The 26,197-nt window shown below is 39.5% G+C and overlaps 1 protein-coding gene across 5 annotated transcripts in view; it reads right to left on the bottom strand.

The window, feature by feature from the left end:
- The window catches only part of LOC101421072 (serine palmitoyltransferase 1), a 222,381-nt gene that overhangs the window by 15,676 nt on the left and 180,508 nt on the right, over window positions 1-26,197 (bottom strand). Inside the window, exons 2-3 of one of the 5 annotated variants that reach the window (XR_011649329.1) lie at window positions 13,432-15,546; window positions 6,528-6,765 (exon numbers count right to left, since the gene is read on the bottom strand). The gene's annotated coding sequence lies outside the window, so the exon portion shown is untranslated. Of the gene's footprint in view, window positions 1-6,527; window positions 6,766-8,264; window positions 8,351-13,431; window positions 15,547-18,219; window positions 24,498-26,197 lie in introns of those variants that run through there. The other 4 variants (XR_011649330.1, XR_011649331.1, XR_011649332.1 and 1 more) reach the window with 4 other exon arrangements.

Genomic DNA, 26,197 nt, shown 5'->3' on the forward strand with positions numbered 1-26,197 from the left:
CCTCCCCCGTTGTCTGTTCTTGGTGTCTATTTGCTGTGTCTTGTTTCTTTGTCCGCTTCTGTTGTCAGCAGCACGGGAAGTGTGGGCGGTGCCATTCCTGGGCAGGCTGCTCTTTCTTTTCACGCTGGGCGGCTCTCCTCATGGGCGCACTCCTTGCGCATGGGGCTTCCCCACGCAGGGGACACCCTTGCGTGGCACAGCACTCCTTGCACGCATCAGCACTGTGCATGGGCCAGCTCCACACGGGTCAAGGAGGCCCGGGGTTTGAACCGCGGACCTCCCATATGGTAGACGGACACCCTAACCACTGGGCCAAAGTCCGTTTCCCATATATTTTTTTAATCTACGGTCATTACCTCAATTAAATGCAGTTATTCAGGATCTCATATATTTTTTGAAAAATATTTTATTCATCTGACAACTTTTACTCAATAAAATCTTTGTGAGGTAAAGTCTTGTCTTTTGTTAATATTATTTTGTGCTGATTTTCTCTACCAAATGTAATTTTTCATTTATATTATTGCTAATTTCAATATATACAAGCTCTATGATTTTATTTTTGTTCATAAATGATTTACAATGGTCAATATGGGGTTTTGTTGATTATTTCAGAAGCATACCATTTATTAGGACCTGGATAAAAATCTTAGATCTAATTACCATCATGCTTTCATAATAGACATGTCAACAATCATTTCTTTCTAAATAATTATCATTTGACTTAAAAACAATAAAATTTCCTTAGATTTTTTCCAAGGCCATAACTCATAGCTCTAGTAATAAAAAAATAGAGACTCTAATTTCAAGAAATACTAAAAGCACATAGCCAGCTTTATTTGCTCTATGGTAGAAAGAGCATTCAGTTAAATAAAAGTACTATTAATTCTGCCTTGAATTTAGTAGACATATTAATTGTATATTTTTGAAAACATAAGAAATGTTTATAGATAGAATATCTCTTTGAATATTGCCTCTGCCCCATTTTCTTCTCTTCTATTGAGACAATAATTGCATGAACAGTGGGCCTTTTGTACATGATTCACGTTTCTCATGTTCTTATTTATTCTTTTTTTTTTCCTATTTTTTATTCTCTCTGTGTTTTACTTTGGGTATTTTCTACTGACCAGTTCAGTAATCTTGGTTTGTCTAATCCACTGGTAAACAAATCATTTTGTTGGTAATTTCAGATATATTTTTCACTTAGAAACTGACTTTTATATAACATGGAATTTTTTGATAAAAATCTTCATTCATTCATCTTTTAGTCTATAATTTTCTCTATTTTCTTTAACATATTACTCACAGTTATTTTAAAATCCTTACCTGCTAATGTCATTCTCTGGATCACCTGTGGGAATTTTCCTATTACCCATTCTTACTTTTTCTTGTGGTTTTCTGCCACACTATCTTATGTCTTTGCATGTCTTGCCATTTTTAATCATATACCACATATTTTGGATGAAAAATTAAGAATTCAGACAGTGTCTTTCATCACTGAGTTATATCCACTTCTGTTGGGCAGGAAGAATGAGACAGTGGCCCCTCAATCCAATTAGTAAATTTCTTTTTTGTTGTTGTTGTTCTTTCTGTTTTTAAGTTTATTTCTGAGTTGTAAAGATTATTTCCCCTTCCCCATGTTTTCAGAATTTCCTCTCTTCCCCCATTCAATCTTGGCTGCCACAACCAGACAGACAGAAAGCGCCAGGACTTTCTTCTTGCATTTGCAGTGGAAACTGCAGCAGACATTAACTGCTCCAGGGCTGTTGGTGATGCATAATAAACTTCAATTTGAGTAAGATTCAGTTCACTCCAGCTCATTCCTTTCCCTAGGTGAGGACTTCCTGAAACTTCAGTTAAAAGATGGGTGGGCCTTCAACATCATAGCCCTGAAGTGAACCTTATAGAATTAAGTAGTGCGATACCTGGGCAGCGGACTTGGCTCAGTGGTTAGGGCATCTGCCTACCACATGGGAGGTCTGTGGTTCAAACCCGGGGCCTCCTTGACCCGTGTGGATCTGGCCTATGCACAATACTGATGTGTGCAAGGAGTGCCCTGCCACACAGGGGTGTCCCCTGCATAGGGGAGCCCCACACGCAAGGAGTGTGCCCTATAAGGAGAGCCACCCAGGGTGAAAGAAAGTGCAGCCTGCCCAGGAGTGGTGCCGCCCACACGGAGAGCTGACACAGCAAGATGACGCAATAAAAAGAGACACAGATTCCCGTGCAGCTGACAACAACAGAAGCGGACAAAAAAGAAGATGCAGCTAAATAGACACAGAGAACAGACAACGGGGTAGGGTGGGGGCAAGGGGAGAGAAATAAGTAAATAATCAAAAAATACTGGTTCTACTGCCTTAAAAAAAATACTGCGATACCTAAAATTACAAAATATGGGTTTAAGAGAAATTCATTTTTGTTTTTTTTTTAGCTTACTCCTGTAGCCTATCAGCCAATAGCTTCAAAATTTGACAACCAGACTTCTGGTTTTAGCTAGGAGTTATAGAGAGCTAGAAATAGCACATTGCTCCCATCTTTACAAGAGGGGTTTAAAACAAAACTGAAAAACTGGAGGTTAATGAATTTTTATGAAACCATGAGAGAACTGAGGACACAGTTCAAACAAGGAACCCAAAATCTAAAAAGACAAATGCCTGCAGGGAGGAACACTCCACTGACCGTAACATTCGCTTACCTGAGACAAAAGTCAGGAAACACCATCTACGCTAACAGAAAGATTAAATAAGGAATGCTACACAAATTAAAGCCTCGGCTGTGTGGTGAGCGTGAGGCCCCTGGGGGCTGCTTCTAGGGGGAAGGTTGCCCCTTTGCATGCTTTTCTTGCAGGAAGCCCACCAGACACCCACGGGGAAGATGAGGCAAGTCTTGGAGAAGGCGCCGGGAGGGGAGGAACAGCAGCTACTGACAGAATCCCACCTGACCCCCAGAGGGATGGGTCTTAACCAGCAGAAGGAATATCAGTCAAACCTGAAGCCGCCGCTGGTGGAATCCTTTTGCTGCTGGGCAAGGGGAATGGAGGCCACCACAAAATTCTGCCCAGATCCCTCCCCCATCTGCCCGGATGAACAAAGCCTTGCTCTGCAGAGGGAAGAGTCAAAGCCTGATCCAGGGTGCTAAACGGAAACTCCCTAAAGCTGGGCAAGGGCATGTCCTGCCTCTGGGGGTGGGCCGTGAATATGCGCCAGGCCCAGCCTGACAACTGGGGCATTAGGTGACACACTAGCGAAGGCCATATCCTCTCCTCCAGATTCAGAAGGAGTACTTAAGCCTGAGGATCAATGCAAAAATCAGAAATCCCCGCCAGCCCCCAACCCCCACTGGTAACGTGCTAGCCAGTAGGGATTACACATATTAGTGGCGTATAGCAGAGGACTCAGCGTCACTGGTCATTACGGAAATGCAAACTATCCACAAGATACCACAGTTAGTACTGTTACTTTTTAAATGACAATATCACATGCTGGCAAGGATGTAGAACAACAGGAATTCTCATTTACTGTGGTAAGAATGTGAAAAGACAGTTTGGCAGTTTCTTTTAAAGTTAAACATACACTCACCATACAACCCAGTCATCCCATTCCTAGGTATTTACCCAAGTTAATTGAAAACTTGTATTTGTGCAAAAACCTGTGCATAAATGCTTGTGATAGTTTCACTTATAAATTACCCAAAATTCCATACAACAAGATGTCCTTTAACAGATGAATGGGTAAGCATTTCTCCCCCATACAGTGGACTATTATTCAGAAATGAGAAGCAATGAGATATTGGGGCACAGAATAACATGATGAATCTTAGATACATTTGGCTAAGTGAAAGAAGCCCAACCCAAAATGTTATACTATATACTGTAATTCCATTTATATATGACTTTATGGAAAAGACAAAACTAGAGTGAAAGAAAATGATCAATGATTGCTATGGATTAGGAGAGGGTAAGTATTTGACTAACAAAGGAAAGGCACAGTGAAACGCTTAAGGTGATGGATGTGTATGATACTGTGTGGTAGATACAAGACTCTATGCATTTGTCAAAGCATCCAGACTGGTATACTACATTGTGACAAATTACGGCAACTCTATTTCAAATGTATGACCTATCTCAATGAATAAGGTGGGAAAACCATCTGATATATAAGGAACTGAGAATAACGGTGTTCTGTCTAGATTTTATACAGAAAAGGACAAAACCACTGTACATAAACACTGTGTTCTGGTTGGTAAATTTATTTTACAAATGGATAGAGATTAATAATTCTGGAACTACTTGTTTGCTAGGGTTAAACAAATTACAGATGATAGAAGTTAGTTGTCCCACAATCAGAGAAAAAGAGTGGGGTGAAGGATGCTAGAATGAATTTTGGGGTCCCAAATTAAAGTCAGAGATATCAATGGAAACCCAAGTTCATTTTAATATATATGCAGATGAGTAAATATAAAAATCAAATATAGATATGTGTGCTTAAAAGGTAGAAGGCATACATATATTTTCTAGCCCTGTTGGCTGACATGGCCTAGGAGTACCAATATTCCAGGAAAGACAAGTATGCCTAGAGCCTAGTTCTTGGTTTCTAATACCATCCTGCAATAAAAGGAACCAGAGCTCCTTGGAGATTTGGCTGATTCTAGGTCTGGGGCAGAGAAAATACACGGTGAGCCTGGAACATCTCTTAATGCCAAAAAAGTAAGGAAGCACCCAAATAATAACAAAAATAAGAATAATAATGGCATGTCATTAAGGACACAGTAGCCTGAACAAGCCCCCAAAGGGAAAATTTGGAATGATTTGAGTTAAAAAAAAAACAACTTATTACTGGATGATAACCTAAGGAATAAAATAAATATACACAAATCCATATAGGTATAAATTAATAACTGAACAAGAAAACAAATGGAGGAAAGCTAATCATCTTCCTTTCAGATGAATTTCAAATAATATATATAACTACTACATCCTCCAGGAGGGAGTTACAGTCATTTGTCACAACGTGGTGTGCCAGTCTGTGTGTCCTGACAAATGCATGGAGTCATGTATCTATCACCCAGTACTGTACAGAACAGTTTCATCATCCTAAGTTCTCCCTGCACCTTTCCTTTGTAGTCAAGGAAAGATGGGTGTGGACTGGACTAAGTAACTCACATGCAAAGAATGAAGTATGGACTGGGAAAACAGCAACTGCATTGGAGAAACCTGGCAGGTGCCACATAGCCGAGTGACTGCCAGAGACAATGCAGGCTAATGTCTTATACCCCTGTAAGATGCAAGAAGAAAGGATAGCCATCTATGGTCTTCTTCCCTGAGTCTTAAGAAAAACATCTGATCAGCTCACTGTAGGGAATAGTCTAAAACATAACTTTCCAGTGCTTTTCAAAATGTTCAAGGTTGCATAAAACAGAGAAAGAGAATTTGCTTCAGATCTGAGATTAAGGCATGAAGTTTGCATGCAATGTGGTATCGTGGATTGGGTCTCAAAACAAAAACAAAAACAAAAAGATATTCTTGGAAAAAACAGTGAAATACAAATAAAGCCTGTAAGTTAGTTAATACTTATGTACCAATGTTAACTTTGGGGTGTTGACCAGTGTACCATGGTAATATAAGATATTAATATCAGGGAAACTTGGCAAAGATATATGAGAACTCTCTGTACCATCTTTGCACCTTTTCTCTAAATCTAAAACTAACATAAAATGTTGAAGAAAATGACCAGGTTCTTAACAAGGAAACCGGAGATATGTTAATGCCCTTCAGGACTCCAATTTTGTCATTTCAATCCCATGCAAGAGCCAAAATCTCTCCTAATTTCTCTCTTCCCCAGTGATGGCCTTCTGACAAAAACTCACAATATGCCCATGTGAAAAAGAGCTGGAGCTCCTAAATACCAATTCACCATTCCTTCTAGAACCTTCTTCTTGGGTCAATTTTCATTTTCAAGCTTGCTTCACCTTCACCTGGAAGGGTGGGAGGGAGGCCATCTTTGTTTCCTAAGAGTATGAGACAAGTGGAGATTTTATTGTGCCCTTCAGAAGGTCTGGTATAGTTTTTAGCCTTTCATACAGAAATCAGCCAAGTTCTTCTGGGGAGAATTGGTCATATGTTTTAGGCCCCCTGAAGTCTCCAATTTTGTGAGTTGAGCTCCAGAGAGCTGTAGAAATCCTAGTTTCTCTTCTACCCAGCAGCAGCCCTTTGCTTAGCCAAACCTGGCCAGAGGGAAAAAAATTACAGATCATTAGTTCAAAGGGGAACAGCTTCCCCTTTTCTGCAATTTTAGTTCATTTTAGTTCATCCAATCCTGTCACTTCCTCATCTCTCTTCAGTAAAATAAAACATGTAATTTTTTATCATTCATTCTACTTCTTCTAGTTGGTAGTGGAAGCATTGGCTCTTCATTACTATGACATCCCACCCAAAAGCAAAAGATCTTGTCTATATTCAAAGAAGGGCTCCTTTTTCAATCCAACATGGAATCTGTCTATTCCCACCTCATTTCTTTAAAAAATTTGCTTACAGTAAAATTCGGTCTTTGTGGTGGTCAGTTCTTTGATCGCGATATTGTGTTCCGTATGTTTCCAGTGTGTTGTAGCTACTAATTCTTCAATATCCAGATTAAAGAAATCGCTCTCATTCTTCTCAAATACTTCTGAAGTTATTCTTATTTTTTACTGTTCTTCATTTAGGTGTGGAGCCTCTACATGGGATAGTTTCTCTTTTGTTTCATTTTCTTGACAGCTCATATTTCTCGCCTCCTGGGCAAAAAGAAGAGACAAAGTATGACAGCCTCATCACTGACTCCTCTTATTCACGGTTTCAAAAGCTGCACCTACACTGTCCTCCTCACAGCTTTTCAGCCCGAGAGTCTACTGATGTTGTCAATAAATTAATGTTTCTTATGACTTGTGAACAAAGGAAGCATGATTTTTACATTTGCTCAGAATTAGAAATTTCAAAATGTGACAATGACTCCAAAATTTACTGTGTTTCTTATGTTTTATTTTGTTTGATTTTTTTTGTACTTTGTGTCCTACTGGCATGAGTAGATTTGATGCATGAAGGATAATATTTTGAAAAATTAAATATTACAGAAATTTTCATACAAACAGCTATTAACAAAAGAGAGATAATAAGAAACACATACTGAAATAAAAAGAAAATAATTTTTTAAAAATTGAGTATTCAGAAAGCACTACAGTGCCTCATAATCATTAACCAACTTAATCATTTGTACAGCAAATATTTATTGGATTTTCTACTCAGCACTTCAGTGAACACTGGGCTGTACCTATTCAGAAGTCCCAATTAATGGAGAATATTGGTGGCTGGAAAGAGTGGCTATCAGTCATTCACAACTGTTTTTTTGAAAATGTTGGGATAGTCTCTAAATTAACTTAAGAATTAGAAATCAAATTACCTGAGTGAGAGAAGACAGGATTTTAATAAGAAACATGAACTGCTCACAATTCTGGCTAGTTCTACTTGCAAACTTTTGTTATAGAAAATTATATGGGCCCAAAATACTTTATGTATCATATACATTGAATAGCAAACTACTGCTAGTATAAAAGCAACCATCACAAATAACAGAATGGGATCAATAAGTCTTTCTACTTCATACTGGCATTGCCTATGCAATGTTTAAACAATTATTGGTTTTCATATTTACTGCCAGAAAGGCCATACTATCTTCAGCAAATGGGCAGGAAAAACCATACGCATTTTCATTACTGAGCACTGTAGCAGGAGGGAGCTCTGCCTGGTTAGAATAACCTAGCAAGCAGGCACTCACAAATGAGCTGGAGTCTGTTCCAGCCACAGGGAACAGGAATGAAATTTGAAACACCGAGGCAGGCTGTGTCTCACCAAGGAAATCAGCACAGAGCGATTTCCTTCCAGCTTCACATTCTTCTTTAACACCAGCATCAGCTGACTTTCAGCTATTCCCGACTCAACAATGCCTCTGTCACAGATCCCTGCATGTTGCTATGTGATAATAGAATCCATCACCAGGAGCAATTTTACTCCGTTTAATTCCATGGGTGAATAAAACACATTTGAATTGGGTTACATGTACCTGCTCAGGAAATCCTATCGAATGGGATCTGGAATTAGAAAATGGAATTCAAGCTCCAGTTCCACAGCGTGCGAATAGGGGTATCTTGGGTAACATGAAGTCTCGAGCCATCAACAGGGAAATGGCTACAAATGTCAGCACAATCATCTAATTCAGCCTGCATGGGAACTTTGCCACATGGGTCTAATCTGTCAGTTTCTCTTTTTGCTGGAAGGTCAGGAGATTAGCCAGCCTAATCCAATGGGCTGCTGACTCAGAGGAAGCTGCCAGAGAGGAGGAGAAGCATGAAGGCTTGGCAACCAAGAAATTCATAAAACCACTTCTAATATTGTTACAAGTTAATAACTGAATTTTGTGTGATCTATGTATCTTTAAATATATATATAATAAAAAATAATAATAACTGAAAGGGGGAGAGGGAAAGGCCATCTAAACTAGTGGCCCAGGCTGTGGTCCTGCAGGTGATTGCCTGTCAGCTGCCCGCTTTACAGACGGAGTGTGGACCCAGACTATTCTGAGATGGTTTTGTCTCAGTATACACAAATATTAGTCATCAAGGTGGTGACGGGGTAGGGGCGACATTCCACACACAGCACCTCCAAAGGAACTCAGGTGCTTTCTAAACTCTCTACCCATTGTTTATATTACATGGGACTTCTAGTCTCCTTCCTGAGCACACAAACCAAAACAATAATAAGAATGTGAGACGTTTGCTTCTCACAGTTTTAAAGAGATCTGAGTAACATTTGTAGAACACTTTACAAATTGGACTTTATATAATGGCTTTTTCAAAGTAGAGGAAAACATACAACACAATTTTTCCACTGTCTATTCTACATCAATAATTCCTCTCACCAGTCTTCAATATTAAGAAGTATAAAGTCATATTTTAAGTTTGTCAGAAAATTTCAAGCACTTTTTAGAAGTTAAACATGGAGGATTTGACTTTGCTTGACAAATGTTAAGCCAATAAGAATAAACTTCAAATTCCTTCTTCATAAATTTAAGTATAGTAGAAACACTGTTTATTTAAGCATTTATACATAATCTTTTGTTTGTTTTATTTTCAAAAAGAGTTTTTTCTCTTAGAAGAAAACATTAGAGGAAATCTTCCTGACTTTGGGTTAGTAAACGGTTTCTTCGCTATGATACCAAAAGGATCAGCAACAACAACAACAACAAAAGCAAAACAGATATGTTGGAATTCAATACTATCTGTTGGAATTCAGTACTGCAAGCAATACTATCAAGGAAGTAAAAAGACAGACCACAGAGTGGGAGAAAATATTTGCATATAGCATACATCTGGTAATAGAGTTACATTCAGAATATACAAAGATGTTTAAAATCAATAACAAAAAGACAAAAAAAACACACAAATTCTAAGAGGGCAAAGAATTTGAATAGACATTTCTCCAAAGACTATATTCAAATATATTAAAAAATATATTCAACTTCCACATGAAAAGCTACTCAAAATCATTAGTCATTAGGAAAATGCACTCCAAAACCACAATGAAAAGCTCTTCACACCTATTAGGATGCTTAAAATAAAAAAGACACAGCCAGGACTGTGTGTGGCTCAGTGGTTGAGTACATGTTTTGCATGAATGAGGTCCCAGGTTCAATACCCATTACCTCCTAAAAAAAAAAAAAAGAAAAAAGAAAAAAAAAGAGAGAGAAAATATCAAGCTGGTAAAGGTCTGGAGAACTGGAAGGCTTATACATTGCTGATGGAAATATAAGACAGAGCCGCTGCTTTGGAAAACAGTTTGGCAGATTGTCACAATGCTAAACATAGTTAACAAAAGAGCCAGCAATTCCACTCATAGATATATACCCAAGAGGATTTAAAACATATATTCACACAAAAAACTTCTATGTAAATGTTCCTAACATTCTTTATAAAAAGTAAAAATTAGAGACAACCCTAATGTCTATCAATTGATGAATGGATAAGCCAAAAGTGGTATATCCATGCACTGGAATATTATTTAACTATAAAAAGGAATGAAGTATTGATATATTCTACAATATGGATGAACCTTGAAAACATGCTAAATGAGAGAAGTCAGTCTCAAAACACTGCATAGAATATTATTTCATTTATATTAAATTTCCAGAAGAGGCAAATCTACAGAGGCCTCAGTAGATTAGTTGGTACCTAGGGGCTAATCAAGGCAGCAGGTGACAGATGTGGAGTTGGTGCTGGTGGGTATAGAGTTTGGGGGTGTGTGATAAACATGTTCTGAAACTAGATTGTTGAATTGTTCTCAATTCAAAGAACATTGAATTGAGCACTTTATATGGGTGAATTTTACACTATATGAATTAAATCACAGTGAAGCTGTTAAGCACACACACACACACACAGTGGACACCATGGTTTTAATTTTGCTTCTTTCACTAGTGATCCAAATTTGAAAAAGATGCTATTTTCCCTTCTGTCACTTCAGTAAATTAATTCTCAAAAATTTTTTGACTCTAAGGAATAAGTTATTACAGAATTATTACATAACCTCTACACTGACAGATGTAACTTCTCTTTCAGGAAACCATGGATTTTTTAGAATATAAAAAGATGAAGGGAGATCAGCCTTCTTGGAGTTCTGTAATTATCAACAGAGCTTCAGTACAATTATGTCCAATATACTTCTGCCCTGAATGTACCTCTGATCAGAAGCTTTGAGTTAATAGCCTACATTGACTTAAAGTTGCAGAAGAAAAGAGAATCTTTATCTATGCAAACTGCATACCTAGTTGTGTTGTCTTGCCTGTTTTGCAGAATTTTATTGGTAGACTGGATTACACTATGCAAAAATTACATTTGATATCAATAATCTTTGATATGATACACGGAAGAAACTACTCCATTTGCATAACATCATCAACAACAAAAGATTTACATGTATAAGAAAATTTTAAATAATGTACAAAACTTACATGAAGAAAATTTTATTTGATGTGAAAGACTTAAACAATTAGTTTTAGATAGACAATCTCAATGTCATTAAGGTAACAGTTATGTTAATTTATACATTTAATAGAATTCAAATTAAAATATCCACATTTTTGCTTTTGTTGTTTTTGTTTTAGTCGATGGTGAGGTATACTAACCAAACCAATTCTCAGGTTCATGTGGAAGAATCACCAAACAGAAATATTGAGTATAATTCTGAAACAAAAGTAGTAGGGTCACTATTGCTACCAGAGAATAAACATATTGTAAAACCTCAAAAGCTTAAATATTGTGATACAGATTTTTAAACACAATCTTCCTAGGAGGAGGGGCTTGATTCGGTGAGGATAAAGGTTCATGGGGGCGTATAAGTTTCTGGGGCGGCTTTATTCCTTAAGCTGGGTGGTGAGTACAGCCTATGTTGGGCTACAGTGTGAGAGAGAAATATGGGATTGCTGTTACAGCAATTTGCCTAGGCTGAGAAATCCCATGAATGATTCCTTAATTCAAATGACGTAATGTAGCTACAGGCTAGGAATTAGAAAGGAAATCAACATGGGAATTCTGTGGGAAAGCTGGCTCTAGTTTCTTAGCCACAAAACTCAGATAGGCTTTAGGTACTGCTTTTGATAGTTGTTCAATTGTTGACATTGACTAACACAATAAACCCATATTTTTATGTTGCAGGAAAAAATCCTTTGACAAAACTCCAGATTTTAGCAGTTATGAGGATCCATAAAAAGAGGCATGATTCCAATAATTCCTTCCAAAAATGGCAGCTTTTTAAAAGATAGAGACAGGGACGTGGATGTGGCTCAAGTGATAGAGCGTCTGCCTACCATATGGAGGGTCCAGGTTTCTATACCGAGAGCCTCCTGGCCTGTGTAGTGAGCTGGCCCATATGCAGTGCTGCTATGCACAAGAGTGCTATGCCACAAGAGGTGCCTCCCACATAGGGGTGCCCCTGACACAAGGAGAGCACCCTGCAAGGAGAGCCGCCATGTGCAAAAAAGCACAGCCCACTCAGGAGTGGCGCCACACACACACAGAGCTTACGCAGCAAGATGATGCAATCAAAAAGGACAGATTCCCAGTGCCATCTGACAAGAAAGCAAGCAGACACAGAACACACAGTGAATGGCCACAGAGAGCAGACAATGGGGGGAGGGGGAAATAGATAATAAAAAGAAAAGAAAAGAAATGGAGAGAGTCTCAATCTGTAAATCTCTGACAAGGTTTTCATTCCATTACCACCAGCTCACACAGTCATGCAAACTCTGTCTCCAAGACAGTTTCCTGGCCTGATGAAATCACTGTGCCAAAACCAAAAGGAGAGCTCGAGGCCTAAATGCCATGATATCACTGATGAACCAAACATTGTGTATCCATTTTCCTATCATGCTTGTTTCTTTCCTTGATTTGTGAACGTCAATTAAGCATAAGTCAAGTACTTTGTTGGGATACTATGGACATAAAGATGAATAAGGCAGAGCCCTGGGCTAGGGAGGTGCTGTGGACACAGAAACAGATCATTGCAAAGCAGTGTGTTAAGTTCAGAAAAGAAATATGTTCAGAACACCTGAAGGTGCTGAGGAGCGGCTCTCGACACAGCCCAGGTTTAAAGGAAGAGCACTCCACATGGGGGTTAACCCATAAGCTGAATCTGGAGGGAGGCGTGGAAATCAGTCCACTAAAGGTAAGATTGGGGAATTCCAGGTAGAGGAACTGGCAACGCAAAGCTTTAAAGGTAAGATGAGCATAAAGTATCTGTGGTCCAGATGAAGGAATGGTAGGAATTTTTGTGTTTGGGGAGCTAAATTTTCAGCAAGACAAAGAGAATAAGTGAGGCCAGAGTCTGTCCTGTGGACTCTGTCTGTCTTGGACTCCCTGGACTCAGCTCTGCCTCCTGACTCAGTGGGACCCCTGGGTTCCCCTTTCCTGCACTGCGGCCAGGAAACTCTCGAGGCAGTAAGCTGGGGTCCACTAGTGGGGTATACCATGACTCATCTTTTTGGAATTCTTATACCTGATAGAGGACTTTTACTCAGAAGATATGAAACACTCTCAAAACTCAATCTTAAGAAAACAAACAGTCTCTATAAAGTAAATGGACAAACTATTTGAACAGATGCTTCACTAACAAGATAGATGGATAGCAAGAAAGTCCAAGAAAAGACACTTTATCTCATTAGCAATTACAAAAACACAAAAGAAAACCGTAACACACCATGAGAAACTCTTCACAACGTCCAAAATTACATCTGACCATACTAAGTACTGGAGAAGAGATGTGGGAACTAGAACTTTCATGCATGGCTGGAGGGAGAGTAAAATGAAACACCTGGTTTCAAAAAGTTTGGCAACTTAAAAATTAAGCTCACTCACCATAAGATCTGCTACTGCACTCCTAGGAATCTGCCCGAAAGGAACTTGTACACGAACCTGCAGAGCAGTCTTATTTGTATAGTCAAATACAGGAAACAACCCAAGTGTCCATCAACAGGGGCATCCATAATTTCTGGTGCATCCCTGTAATGGAATAATATTCATTATTATTCATACAACAGCATGGATGAATCTCAAAATAATTATGCTACGTGAAAGAAGGCAGACAAAAATTGTGCCTGCTGTATGCATCTATTTTTATAGAAAACTACAAAAAGCAAACAGGTCTGTATTGAGGGAAATCTTATCAATGGTTGTCTGGGAAAGCAGATGAGCAGGGGGTGGTGGAAGAGATTGCAAAGGTACATAAGAAAACTTTTAGGGTTAATGGATAAGTTCATTATCTTGATTTCAGTGATGTATTCATGGGTGTATATATATCTCAAAAGTTATTAATTTTATACTTTAAATACATGCAGTGTATCCTATGGCAAGTATACATCAAGAAAGCTGTTAAGAAATAAAATAGTAAATAAAAATACTTATCCAGAGCTTTCTCATATCAGAGAGTATTAGTGGATTTTTTGGCTGATTAAATTTCCTGAATGAGCTCTTCCAGCTTATTTTGGCCCATTTCAAAGTCACATTATTCACATAATGATTTGAAGTGACCCTCTTTTTCTGTCAAGTAAATTATGCTTCCATTCTTGAATTTTATTTCTATTTGGCTGACTTCTGAGGTGATCGCTTTGCAATTTATTTTGATACTTCGAATATATAGATTTTGTTTTACACTTCAGAGCTTATGGCCCCCTGAGGGGTTTCTATGAATTCCTCAGGAATCTTAGCAGCAAGCTTCATTCATGTTTTCACATCATATTTACTATTGTTTCACAGACTCCAGCTCATCCAGCATTTTGTGCCTCTTCATTTGTTTTCACTGGTGTATAAATTTTAATTTCTCTTTCTCTTAGTACTTTTGTGGATGATTTTGATGAGCATAATGTCCAAACAATCCAAAAATCTTAGCAGCTAAATAACAAATGTTATTTCTTACTCATATTACATGTCAAATATAGGTTGGGGGTGGGCGTAGAGGGGTAAGCTTATTTCAACTAATGAGAAAAAAATTGATGGCCAGGGTTTTATTTATGTTACCTGTCATCAAGAAAGATGGTGTTTGCCTAAAAATCATTCTCTGAGAGCTTTCTCCTACAGTGTACAGAGCTGTGTAACACAGCAGTAAAGAAAAGTGTATGCATCAAACTGGCTTGAATATTTAGTTGAGGAGAATACCATACTGCAATTTAAGTTTTGAATTTAAGGATAATAAACAACTTCTATGTCTTAGTAAGGGGGTGGACTCAGTGGAAATTTCCTACAACTACAATCTTGGTATTTGAGATATGTTAGGTAGTAATCTTTCCAAAAAGTGTTTTTGAAATCAAACTTGAATTTGTTAAAACAGATGCTGGCTTCCCCACTCCTTCAGTGCATGTGGCCATCCAAATGTACATTTCATGTTCAGATGAGAAGGATGAAAGTGGTGAGGAAAGTTAGTTCCCTTCCAGAATCCTAGGGAAGGAATTTGTCCAGCCTTGGGTCAGATGCTCATCCCTGGATGGATCAACTGTGGCTACCTTCTATGGAAATCACGTGCATGGAAGGTGGGTGTGAAGAGAATGAAAAATTTGCAGATGAATGGGGTGGTAAGTTTCTTTGATAAAGAAAACATTGGACAGAGAGAAAGATAGATGTCCACAAACACACCCAAATTATAGTGCCACCATCCAGAAGAGAAGAGGTGTTCAATCTCATTGCCAAGTGCACTAGTTTTCTATGGCTGCTATAACAAAGTACCACAAACTGGGGGGCTTATAACAACAGAAATGGATTTCTTTCACAGTTATGGAGACCAGAAATCCAAAGTCAAGTTCTCACCAGGGCCACACTACCTCTGCAGGCACTAGGGAAGACTCTTACGTCATCTTAATTTCTGGTGGTTTACCACAGTTCCCAATTTCCTTGCCTTGCAGGTGCATCATTCCAGTCTTCGATTCTGTCTTCCCATGGTCATGGTAGATTCCCTGTGGGTCTGTGTCTCTGTTTTCTCTTCTTAAAAGAAAATCATCATTGGATTAGGGCCCACCCCAATCTAGTGTGATCTCATCTTAATGACATTTTCAAAGACCCTTTTTCTTTTTTCCAGATAAGGTCACATTCTGGGGTTCTATATGGATGTGAGTTTTGGGGGAAAATTCTTCATCCCAGTACAGCCAGTCAGCTAGCAGGATGGCTATTAGACATTTTCCTGGAAGAGGCCTGGGAGAGAAGAGGGCAGTCATGGGTCATTGTTACCAAATATCCTAGAACCCCATGGTTTCCTCCTCCTCTCTGGGGGTGCTTCCCCTGCCAGCTGGAAGTGGATGGTCCTTCCCCCAGTGCATTAATCAGTGTTCTCAAGAGAAACAGAACTGGCAGGAGATATTTATGTGTGTATGTGTGTGTGGGTGTATAAATGTTAAGAGATTCATTACAAGAAGTGGCTCACATGACAGGAGGATTGGAAAATTCCATAGGTCGGGCTGAAAGTAGGAGATTCTGATGAAGGTGAAGTTGAATTCTCCATGGGAAGCTGGCTGGTAGAAACAGAGACAGAAATTCTTTCTGATGTCTGAAAGTCTCAGTTCTCCCTTTAACCTCTAAGTGATTGGATGAGGAGACTCCCCTCATTGTTTAGGGCAATCTCCTTTGTTGAGTGTAGATGCAATAAGCCACAGGTGCAATCAACTGAACAAAGATGAAAATCCATGTATGAAATACATTCACAGTAACAATCAGGCCAGAGCTTCCTTCACCAAACAACTGGATAAAACTACCTAGCCAAGTTGATTCATGAAATTAACCATCACACTCAGTCATTATCCTCTTCTTACCCCCTCTTAAATGTGCACAGTGTTCTGAATTTTGCCCAATGCCTTTCACTCACTGTGTGGTGTATTTCTTACTGTTTTTTTTTTTTAATTTTTATAGAATATTTTCTTGCCTCTTAAAATCACAGGTGATCAAGGAGTTTACTTAAAAAAAAAAAACAAGATTTTCAGCAACTTGGGAATTCTCTTGCCTGTACCCACCATTACAACCTATTCTTAAATCTCCATTCTGTAGACCCTGGGATGGTCCACAGGATGGAAGAATAAAATATGGATTAGAGTGGACTTACTGGTATTCTACTATAGAACTATTGTGACTCTAGCAATGGAAGAAACTGTGACACTGATGTGGAGACAGTGGCCACAGGAGTTGCTGAGGGCAGGGAGAGGGAAGAAGAGGTGTGATGTGGAGGCATCTTTCAGCTTGGAGTTGTCCTAAATGATATTGCAGGGACGGATGCTGGACATTATATATCCTGCCATAACCCACTGAATGGACTGGGGGAGAGTGTAAACTATTATCCCTTACAGAAAATAACCAAGCAGAAAGCTTAGAGGGACCCTTGAGACAGGGAAGCAAAATATTTGTACTGCTAGTGGATGTTTTCCCTTTTGGTCTTTGCTTTCACTATTTACAGTATACTTCTTACAGACAGAAGCACAGCAAAATATAACAGTTTTTAATAGCTAATTTGCAAAATCCTAATTAGAACCCTTCAAACCTATAGCAAAGTTTCTCATTAGCCTGTAAAACTGATTCTGCTATTGGGATTTCAGTCCTATATTCTGTTTTAGTGGTTGTACCTCTAATTATATACTCTAAACTAAAGGATTCTTTTATATTTCATAAGAGCTTTATTAAAGGAAGCTACCAAATTTAAAACTATAGTTTCTCACTACTCACTTGATGCAAGTAGTATTATTTAATTTTGTTTCTACATGAAGTGAAAACTTCTAACAAACTAAATGTTTTACCTTTTATTTTATGGATTAGAATTTAGGGAAAGATAAATGTCAATAACTCAAATACCGACAAAGTCTAAATGTTGGACATGATTCCATCTGTGATATCATTCATTGTTCATATTTAGTTATTATTTGTTACTATTTAAATGAGAGAAGGATATGTACCGCTCCATTTTTTCACTATACAAGTAGCATTCATCTCTTGGGATAATAATCTGGCATAATATTTAAGGATTGAAATAGTGTTGTCATAGATAAAGACACATCAATTTTTTTTTTTTAGATTTATTTTTATTTATTTAATTCCCCTCCTCTACCTCCGGTTGTCTGTTTTCTGTGTCTTTTTGCTGCGTCTTGTTTCTTTGTCCGCTTCTGTTGTCATCAGCGGCACGGGAAGTGTGGGTGGCGCCATTCCTCGGCAGGCTGCTCCCTCCTTCGCACTGGGTGGCTCTCCTTATGGGTGCACTCCTTGCGCGTGGGGCTCCCGTACACGGGGGACACCCCTGTGTAGCACGGCACTCCTTGCGCGCATCAGCACTGCGCATGGGCCAGCTCCACACGGGTCAAGGAGGCCCGGGGTTTGAACCGCGGACCTCCCATGTGGTAGACGGACGCCCTAACCACTGGGCCAAAGTCCGTTTCCCAGACACATCAATTTTAATAGCTGTCATTTATTAACTAGCTACTATGTACCAGGTGAGGCACTTAAACTTCATTTAGTATAACAATCCTGAAAGCTGTTACTTTACTTTAAATTTTAATAGCTTTATGGAACTATAAGCTACACACCATAAAATTCATCAAATTTAAGTGTATAATTCAGTGTTTTTAATAAATTTTCAGAGTTGTGAAGCCATCATCATCATCCAGGAGAATATTTCTATCACTCTATAATGATCTCCCCTGCTCACTGGCAGTCACTCTTCATTCTCTCTCCAGCCCCAAACAACCATTAATATATTTTCTGTCTCTTCAGGTTTTCCTTTTCTGGGCATTTTATATAAATGGAATTTCACAGTCAGCTTTGTTCAACCAGCATAATATTTTTGAGGCTCATCTAGGCAGGAGCTTGTGGAGACATTTAGATTATTTCCACTTCCTGGCTATTATAAATAGTGCTGCTGTGAACGTTGGTGTATAAATGGTGAGAACAGACATTTTCATTTGTCCTGGAGAGCTACTCAAGAGCAGGACTGCTGGGTCATATGAAAAATTTATGTTCTTTTAAATAACAAACTGCTTCCAAACTATCATTTGACATTCCCAGAGCAATTCTATGAGGGTTCTAGTGTCTCCACATCTTTATCAACACTTGTTACTGTCTGTCTTTTGTTTATGGCCATCGAAGTATGTATAAGGTGATAGCTCTTTGTAGTGTACATTCCTATTTCCTGATGAATAATGATATGGAACATATCTTCATGTGTTTACTGGCCGATTATATATCTTCTTTGGTAAAAAGTCTATTAATTTTTTTTTCATTTTTCATTTAGTTTTTGTCTTCTTATAATGGAGTTCCAACATTTCTTTGTGGCTGTCTGCCTAGAGGAGCCACACCAAATCTCACTGGGTACTTCTGTCCTTCTCTTCCATTTCTCAGAAAGCTGTTCTTTCACCCCATTTCCCAAAAAAGTCTTTTTACTGGCCTAACTAAACTGGCCTGTTCTTAAATCCTTTTGTGCAATACAGCCAAGAACCTAGAGGAAACCAACACTTCCCCAGCTTCCTTTGGTGCGCCATTGCCGGGAGGCTCCTGACCTGCCCAAGATGGTGAGTTTTAAGGCCCGTCTGTGTCCTCTTTCAGTCCTGCCATTTCCAAGGAGGTTCCCGGATAGGCTCCCACAGGACATAACCTCGGGTCACCCACACTTCCGGCTCTCTTTCCGGAGATGGCAGGGGCAAGTCCCCACACCGAGAAGATCCAGAGAAGTCCTGGGTGGTGGGTGAAACCACCCCTGAGAACTGCCAGGAGTTTGCCAGGCCCTGTGGGAGATAAGAATGGCCCTCACCCATCGGAGCATCTCTTTAGACCTCCTCTTGACTGCTTTCAGTGACTTAATTTGATCTTTCAAGTTCTGCTGTCCTCATTGTGGGTTTTTAAAGTTCTCTAGCCAGCCCCTTTTCTAGGGCCAGCTCAGCTTGGATGTCAGCCTGGGAACCAGACCCAGATGCCCCCAAGACCTCGAAGGCTTTGGGGACGCCCAGAGACCAGAGCTCCCGATCCCTGGATGGTGGGGACAGTGAACAGGGCTCCCTGATCTCCAGGACGCTGGCTCAGCAAGCAGTCCATTCAGTCAGACTGAGCAGTGGGTGCCTCCAGACCAAGGGCCGTGTTTTATCCTCCCCTGGGGAAAAGGGTGGCTCTTACTGGGACAAACTCCCTACTGATCAAGGGGCGAATCTTTTCCTGCCCAGCCATGCGGCCGCAGTATAGCCAGGAGTGGGCTCTGCCTGGGACTCTGCACTCCAGTTGAACCTGTGTAAGAGGAAAGGACAGATGGATCTGAGGGCCAGAGGCCAGTGGCCATGTCTCCTAAAGGGATGAGGACACACACTGAGATTAAAAGCTCCTGGCTTTCTCACCTCCCTGCCTACCTTTGTAATACTCCAGTCCGTCTAGCACAAAGAGCCCTCACAGGTCTTACTCCTTGCCAGGAGGGAACTAACAGGATGCAGCCCCCAGAGCAGCCCAATTAGTGTCTCATCTGGGCAGGGCTTCTCCGGACCACTTAGCTCTGTACTTAGCAGTTGCCAGGGATTTTCCTGGAGGAACGAAGCTGGAGGCTCCTGCATGAGGTTTCTGCCATGGACAGACATGGGGGCTTTGCGTCTGGGTGAGGTGATTCTAAAATCCAGTCTTTCCAGCTAAATGTGTAAAATTTTCTCTTCTGTTTAATCTGTGCTTGCTTTAACTTTGTCGGTTTGCTTGTGCCTAGGAACTCGTAAATCAGATTTGGGGCCTGTCTGTTAAAAATTGGTTAACAGTGAAAGGTAACCTAAAAATGAGTCTTTAAATGTCCATACTATCTTGCAATTGAATTTGATGTATAATTCACAAGTGGAATTAGTTCACCTGCAGGGAAAGCAGAAAAACTTAGCAAACTTGTTACCTATTAAATTGTTTTAGGTGCTTAGTTAAGGAACAGAAGTACTCAAATTGTTTTTAAGTGGAAACTTATTAGAAACTAAGAGTTAAGATTATTACATAGATGCCTTATATTATAAAACAGGAGAAGGATAATGACTGAAATTATTATAACTGGGTGGGTGTAGCCTGGACTTCAGCTATTGTAATGGTAATTTTAAACTAATTTACCATTGTTTGTGGCTACTTGGGTCTACCTTGTGCTTATTGAGTAATGGTAATTATAAACTAAACTTACAATTTTTTATCAGATTTTGTTTAGGTTCTTGACTATGCTGGAGAAATGGATTTCAAGAGCACGTCAGGTGAGTTAGGCCAGTAATTTATTTAGGTAGGGAGGGATGAGAAATGGGAGAAAATAACAGATCAGGGTTCCCAGGTAGAGAGGAAAGGGTTGAAAGTGATAAAGAGGGCTGATTTACAGGCTACAATTCCCCTTTGCAGGTTATAAATGCCCAAGTTTTACTTGCAAGGCCACATGGCAAAGGAAAAACAGCGAGTGGTGTGCAGAGGGCAGGAATGGGTCCCCAGGCAAGAGAGCACACAAGAGAGCTCAGGCCTTGTGCCTCCCTTTTGAGCCATCAATCATCCCACCCCTTTGCTAATGGCAGGGGAGGAGTTCCAGCTGTTAACTGTTTTGATTACCTCCCCCACCAATCTCCCATGAAGGCCCAATCATAAAGTCCTTGGGGAATATCCTGGGCTTCTCCTGGCTTCCAGAGGAAGTCTTTTCCTGAGTGGCAGAATCTTGGGGAGGGTCTTCCAGCAGCCATCTTGGTGTTATTATTATTTTTTTTTTGGAGAGCAAAATTTTTTTATTTGTTCATTTTTTGCATTTAAAATATTCTTCGATGACATCCTTGGCCTGAGATTCTTTGCTGTAGTCCTTAGCAACCACACAACTGCCGCCAACCATCCTGATGTTATTGATGTCCATGTGGACTTCTCACCATGTTCCAGATCCATTGATTGATTCCCTTGATCTTACTAGCTGGCGTCACTTGGATTATGGTTATTTTTAAGCTAGCTTCCTCTAGCCCTTAGACCTCAGCTATTGAGATGGTAATTATAAGCCAAGTTTGCCTTCATGGTTTTTTCAGGTCTAGCTTTAACCCTCACCTTTGCTTATGGCATTCTCCAGTCATCACCAGAGACATAGGGAGTTGTGTATAATGGGTTATTTACAGGTCATTGCCTTGTAAAAATGACCATGGATGAGAGAAGCAGTGCAAGAGAATATTTTAAGGCTGTTACCGTGAGATGCAGGGTCACATTTAGGGAACCCATTGCAGTCAGCTCACAAATGATTTAGGAGGAAGTCCACAACCTGCCAACGTAATTCCACATTTGTGAACCTGGGTTTCTCAAAGGTCTTCCTCACATTTGTCTCATTTGTCTTCCTCGCAAATGTTAAAGGTTCAATCCACGTGTACTTTCTTACATTTCTGTGTATCCCAGTTGGAAAATGCTTTATATAAACCCAAGATTTAGTCTTATTGAGTGCTGGCTACTCCCTGAGACTTCAATGCAGTACTCATAACTGGAGACTTTTCTTCTTCTACCTTCTGTAACCTAAACCTTTGGGAATGGGCTGGATATTCTCCTTGCTAACCACTCTTCTCTGTCATCTAGCTAAAACTTCCTAAACAGCCCTTCTTCATGTTCTGTTCCACTGACCTGCCGATCACTTCTCACCTTTCTTGAATCCTTGTTATCTCCTGCCACCATTCGCACTGATCTTAATGCCCGCACAGAAAGATGGTCTCACATCTGAGCCTCAGTTCCTCTATTTCCTAGTCGTTGGCCCTCCACCTCAGGCCCATGCATATCCTGGATCTCTTCCTCACTAGAAACTGCCCACGGCTGATCTGGATTTCCAAGACACGGACATCCACACACTATGAATACATGCTCTGCTGGTTTTGCTCAAGTCTCCCCACACTGCTGCAATTTTCAAATATAAGTTTTAAATTTTGAAATAGTTCAAGACTCCCAAGAAGTCACAAAAATAGTAGAGAGGGCTCCTGTGCACCTTTCACCCACATGCCCTGAAATGACAGTGTCATATGTAACCAGAGTACATTGTCAAAACCAGGAAATTGACATTAGAACCGTACTAAAATCTGATGCACTCCTTTTGGGGATTTCACCCACTGCTGCCATTTTATGACCACACAAAAACCTCAGTCTGCCACTTGGCTATGCCGGGCTCCATGGGCCATAGAACATTCCATCTTACCTTGCTGTTTATCCGTGCTTGCTTTCAGAACCCAGGTGCAAGCCAGTGGTAACCACAAGACAGTTTGACCCACCTGGACAAGAAATCTAGCATAGTTTGTAGCTTTCTACACTTTTTTCACTGCTGTGCTCTTTTCCAGGCACTAAGTGTCGGATGTCCAAATCCACAGAAGTAGCCTAGGCCTGATGTAGCACTGAAGACAAAAGCACTGGGTGTGGTGCATGACAAGCCACCCCTCGCCAATTACCCCACGCCACCCGTGAAAGAGCCTCATGCTCCTCCCTTCAGGGAGAAGGTATCTTTTGGACATGAGTCCACCCTTCTCCAGTCAAAGACTACTTTACTGAGTCTGGTCTCACTCCATTGGTTTGAGCAACACCAGACAGGTGACTAGCTTCAAGGGTCCAACCCACAAGGATTGGTGACAAATCCACTGAGTCCGCTGCCCTCACACATTCACCCTGTCCAACTCAGCCACAGACCATCAGAATGCAAAGTACTCACCCCGTGCTCTTTTACCAAACTTTTGTGAATTGGTTTTTTGGATTATTTACTCATTCTTTTATAGTTCTCCTTCCCTTCCTTCTTCTTTCTATTTGCTTTGTTATTCTTTTTACTGACATACAGGGGGATAGAGATAGAGATCATTGATTTTCAGTTTTTTTCTTTTCTGTTTATACATTTAAGATGGTAAAATGTTACTCTAAGCTCAGAGTTAGCTGTTCCACAAGTTTTGATAAATTGCAGTTGATTCTTAATCCATTCATAATATTTTGTTTTCCCTTTTAGTTCTTTTTTGACCCATGAGTTAACTAGAAAAGAATTTTAAAATTAAGCATACACAGGTTTTTTTTATTGTTTTATTTTTTTAAAGATTTACTTTTTTTATTTCTCTCCCCTTCCCCCCACCCCAGTTGTCTGTTCTCCGTGTCTGTTTGCTGTGTGTTCTTCTTTGTCCGCTTCTCTTGTTGTCAGTGGCACAGGAATCTGTTTCTTTTTTTGTTGTGTCATCTTGCTGTGTCAGCAATCCGTGTGTGTGACACCATTCCTGGGCAGGTTGAACTTTCACGCTGGGTGGCTCTCCTTACGGGGCACACTCCTTGCGCACGGGGCTCCTCTACATGGGAACACCCCTGCGTGGCGCGGCACTCCTTGCGCGCATCAGCACTGCGCAAGGGCCAGCTCCACACAGGTCAAGGAGGCCCGGAGTTTGAACCGCGGACCTCCCATGTGGTAGATGGACGCCCTATCCATTGGGCCAAGTCTGCTTCCCTCATTGTGTTTTACATGTCTAACTGAGATGCTCTGTATTTAGAGGAAAGACTCTTTTGTATGATTTCTGTCCCTTGATACTTGTTGGGACTTACTTTATTTATTGAAAATATTTGAGTTCGTTTGAAATGAATATGTATAAGTCGTTGGATAGTTCGTATGAGTCAATTAGATCAGGTTTATTGATTATGTTTTTCAGATCTCCCATGCTTCCTGCCATTTTTCCTGCATGTTCTATCACATTCTGAGAGACATTATAAAATTTGTCATTGTATTGTAGCTATGTCTACATTTCTTATATTTCTCTCAATTCTTGCTTTACTTATTGTGAGATTATGCCCTTAGATGCATGCAAATTTAGAACGCTTATTTCTTTCTGGTGAATTGACATAATTTTCTTTAGGAAACATCCTGCTTTTTCAGAAATAAAATACTTGTCAGGAAGTGGGTTTAAGTCAGTGGTTGAGCACCTGCCTCCCATGTATGAAGTCCCAGGTTCATTCCTTGGTACCTACCAAAAAGAAAAAGAAAAAAAAATAGTTTTCATTTTGAAAATCTATTCTGTCTTATATTAGTAGAGTTATATCAGCTTGACTTGGAGTCATATTTCATTGTTTATCTTTTTCATTTTTTGCTTTCAGTCCTTCTGTCACCTTAGATGTGACTTGGAAATACCATGTTGCTAGACTTTTTATGTTCTTTGTGATGGTTTTTGCCTTTAAATGTTTAGTACCTTTACAGTCAAGGTAATTTTTTATGTGTTTAGGTTGAAATCTACAATATATCTGGAAACTTGATTTTATTTATTTATATGTTTATTTATTTATTTATATATTCTTTTCCCCCTTTCCTGCCTTCCTTTGAATTAACTTCATTCTATAAATTTCCATTTCATTCCTCTTGACGTACTCTACTTTTGTGCTATAAACTAATTTGATATTTAGTTTAGATTCCATAGGCATTACTTTTTTTAGGAAAATATTTATTTAGGTTTACACTTTTCATTACTCTTCATTCCCTGTGTATCTCTGAGTTTCCATCTGGAATTTTTTTCCTTCTGCCTGAAGAACTCCCTTTAGTATTTCTTTTAATGCAAGCCTGCTAGTGACAGAGTCTCCTAATTTTTGTCTGAAAATGCCTTTGCTCCTCTTCAGTTTTTAAGATGGTTCTCTGGGTTTAAAAGTTTGGGTTGGTGGTTATTTACTTTGTAGGTTTCCCTTCCCTAGTCACTGCTTTCAGTTTTTTTGTTCTCTCATTTTCAGAATTGTATTATATCATTTCAAGGTGAGGTCTTCTTTTGGTTAATCTAGTTAGCATTTGTAATGTTTCCTGACTCTGCCACTTGATGTCTATTGTCTATGTTCAAAAATTCTCAACTATTAATATGTCATGCACTTTCTCTCATCTCCTTTTGATGCCCCATTTACATGTATGTTCCCCCTTTCTTTATTCCTCTTGGCAGTCATTGATGTTTTGGTTGGGATATTTTCTTCTGATATGTTTCCCATTTCACCAGTTCTCTTTAGGTGTGACTACTTTGTTGCTAAATGTATCTTCTGAGTTCCTAGGATGATTTTTTTCAAATTCTGCTATGATATAGTTTTAGCTCAAGAGGAAATATTGTGTATTAATTTGATAACATTTATATAGATTTACAATAGTGAATATCTTTCCTGAATTATCTCCCAATGAAATTTTATCTCCTTGTAAAAATAGAAATAGACATTTTTCTTTGACCTTTCTTTTTGCCAGCCCCCTTTTAAATGTTTTTTTTTCCCTTTCCCTAGCAAGCACTAGTAGTCTATAGGACAAATAGAATTTCACAAAGAGAAAGGAAAAACAAAAATATTTGAAGTGGAGCCTTCAGAAACTGTTGAAAGGGCATCAGTTCCCAGTGTCACAAATAATGTCAACATAACAGTTTTACTGTAAGGATCACAGTTCACTATAGAAATATCAGCCTTTGTCCCCACATCCCTGAAACCTTTCAAGGGAGAACATCCATATGAAGTATGAAAAAAGATGTGACATGTATGTAGTATTCATATAATTAGATAGCCTGCCTGTTTTGTTTAATTGCCTCTCACTCTTTCACAAATGCCCCCTTACCTGCAGAAATTTATCTTTGTAGTAGGGCAAAAAGTTGTCTAATCTGACCAAGTCTGTAAAAGAATTTCAGGAATTGGTGGCTTATTATGAGTCTGCTCAGAG

Source organism: Dasypus novemcinctus, chromosome 8 (genome assembly GCF_030445035.2).
Source record: "Dasypus novemcinctus isolate mDasNov1 chromosome 8, mDasNov1.1.hap2, whole genome shotgun sequence".
Lineage (NCBI taxonomy): Eukaryota > Metazoa > Chordata > Mammalia > Cingulata > Dasypodidae > Dasypus > Dasypus novemcinctus.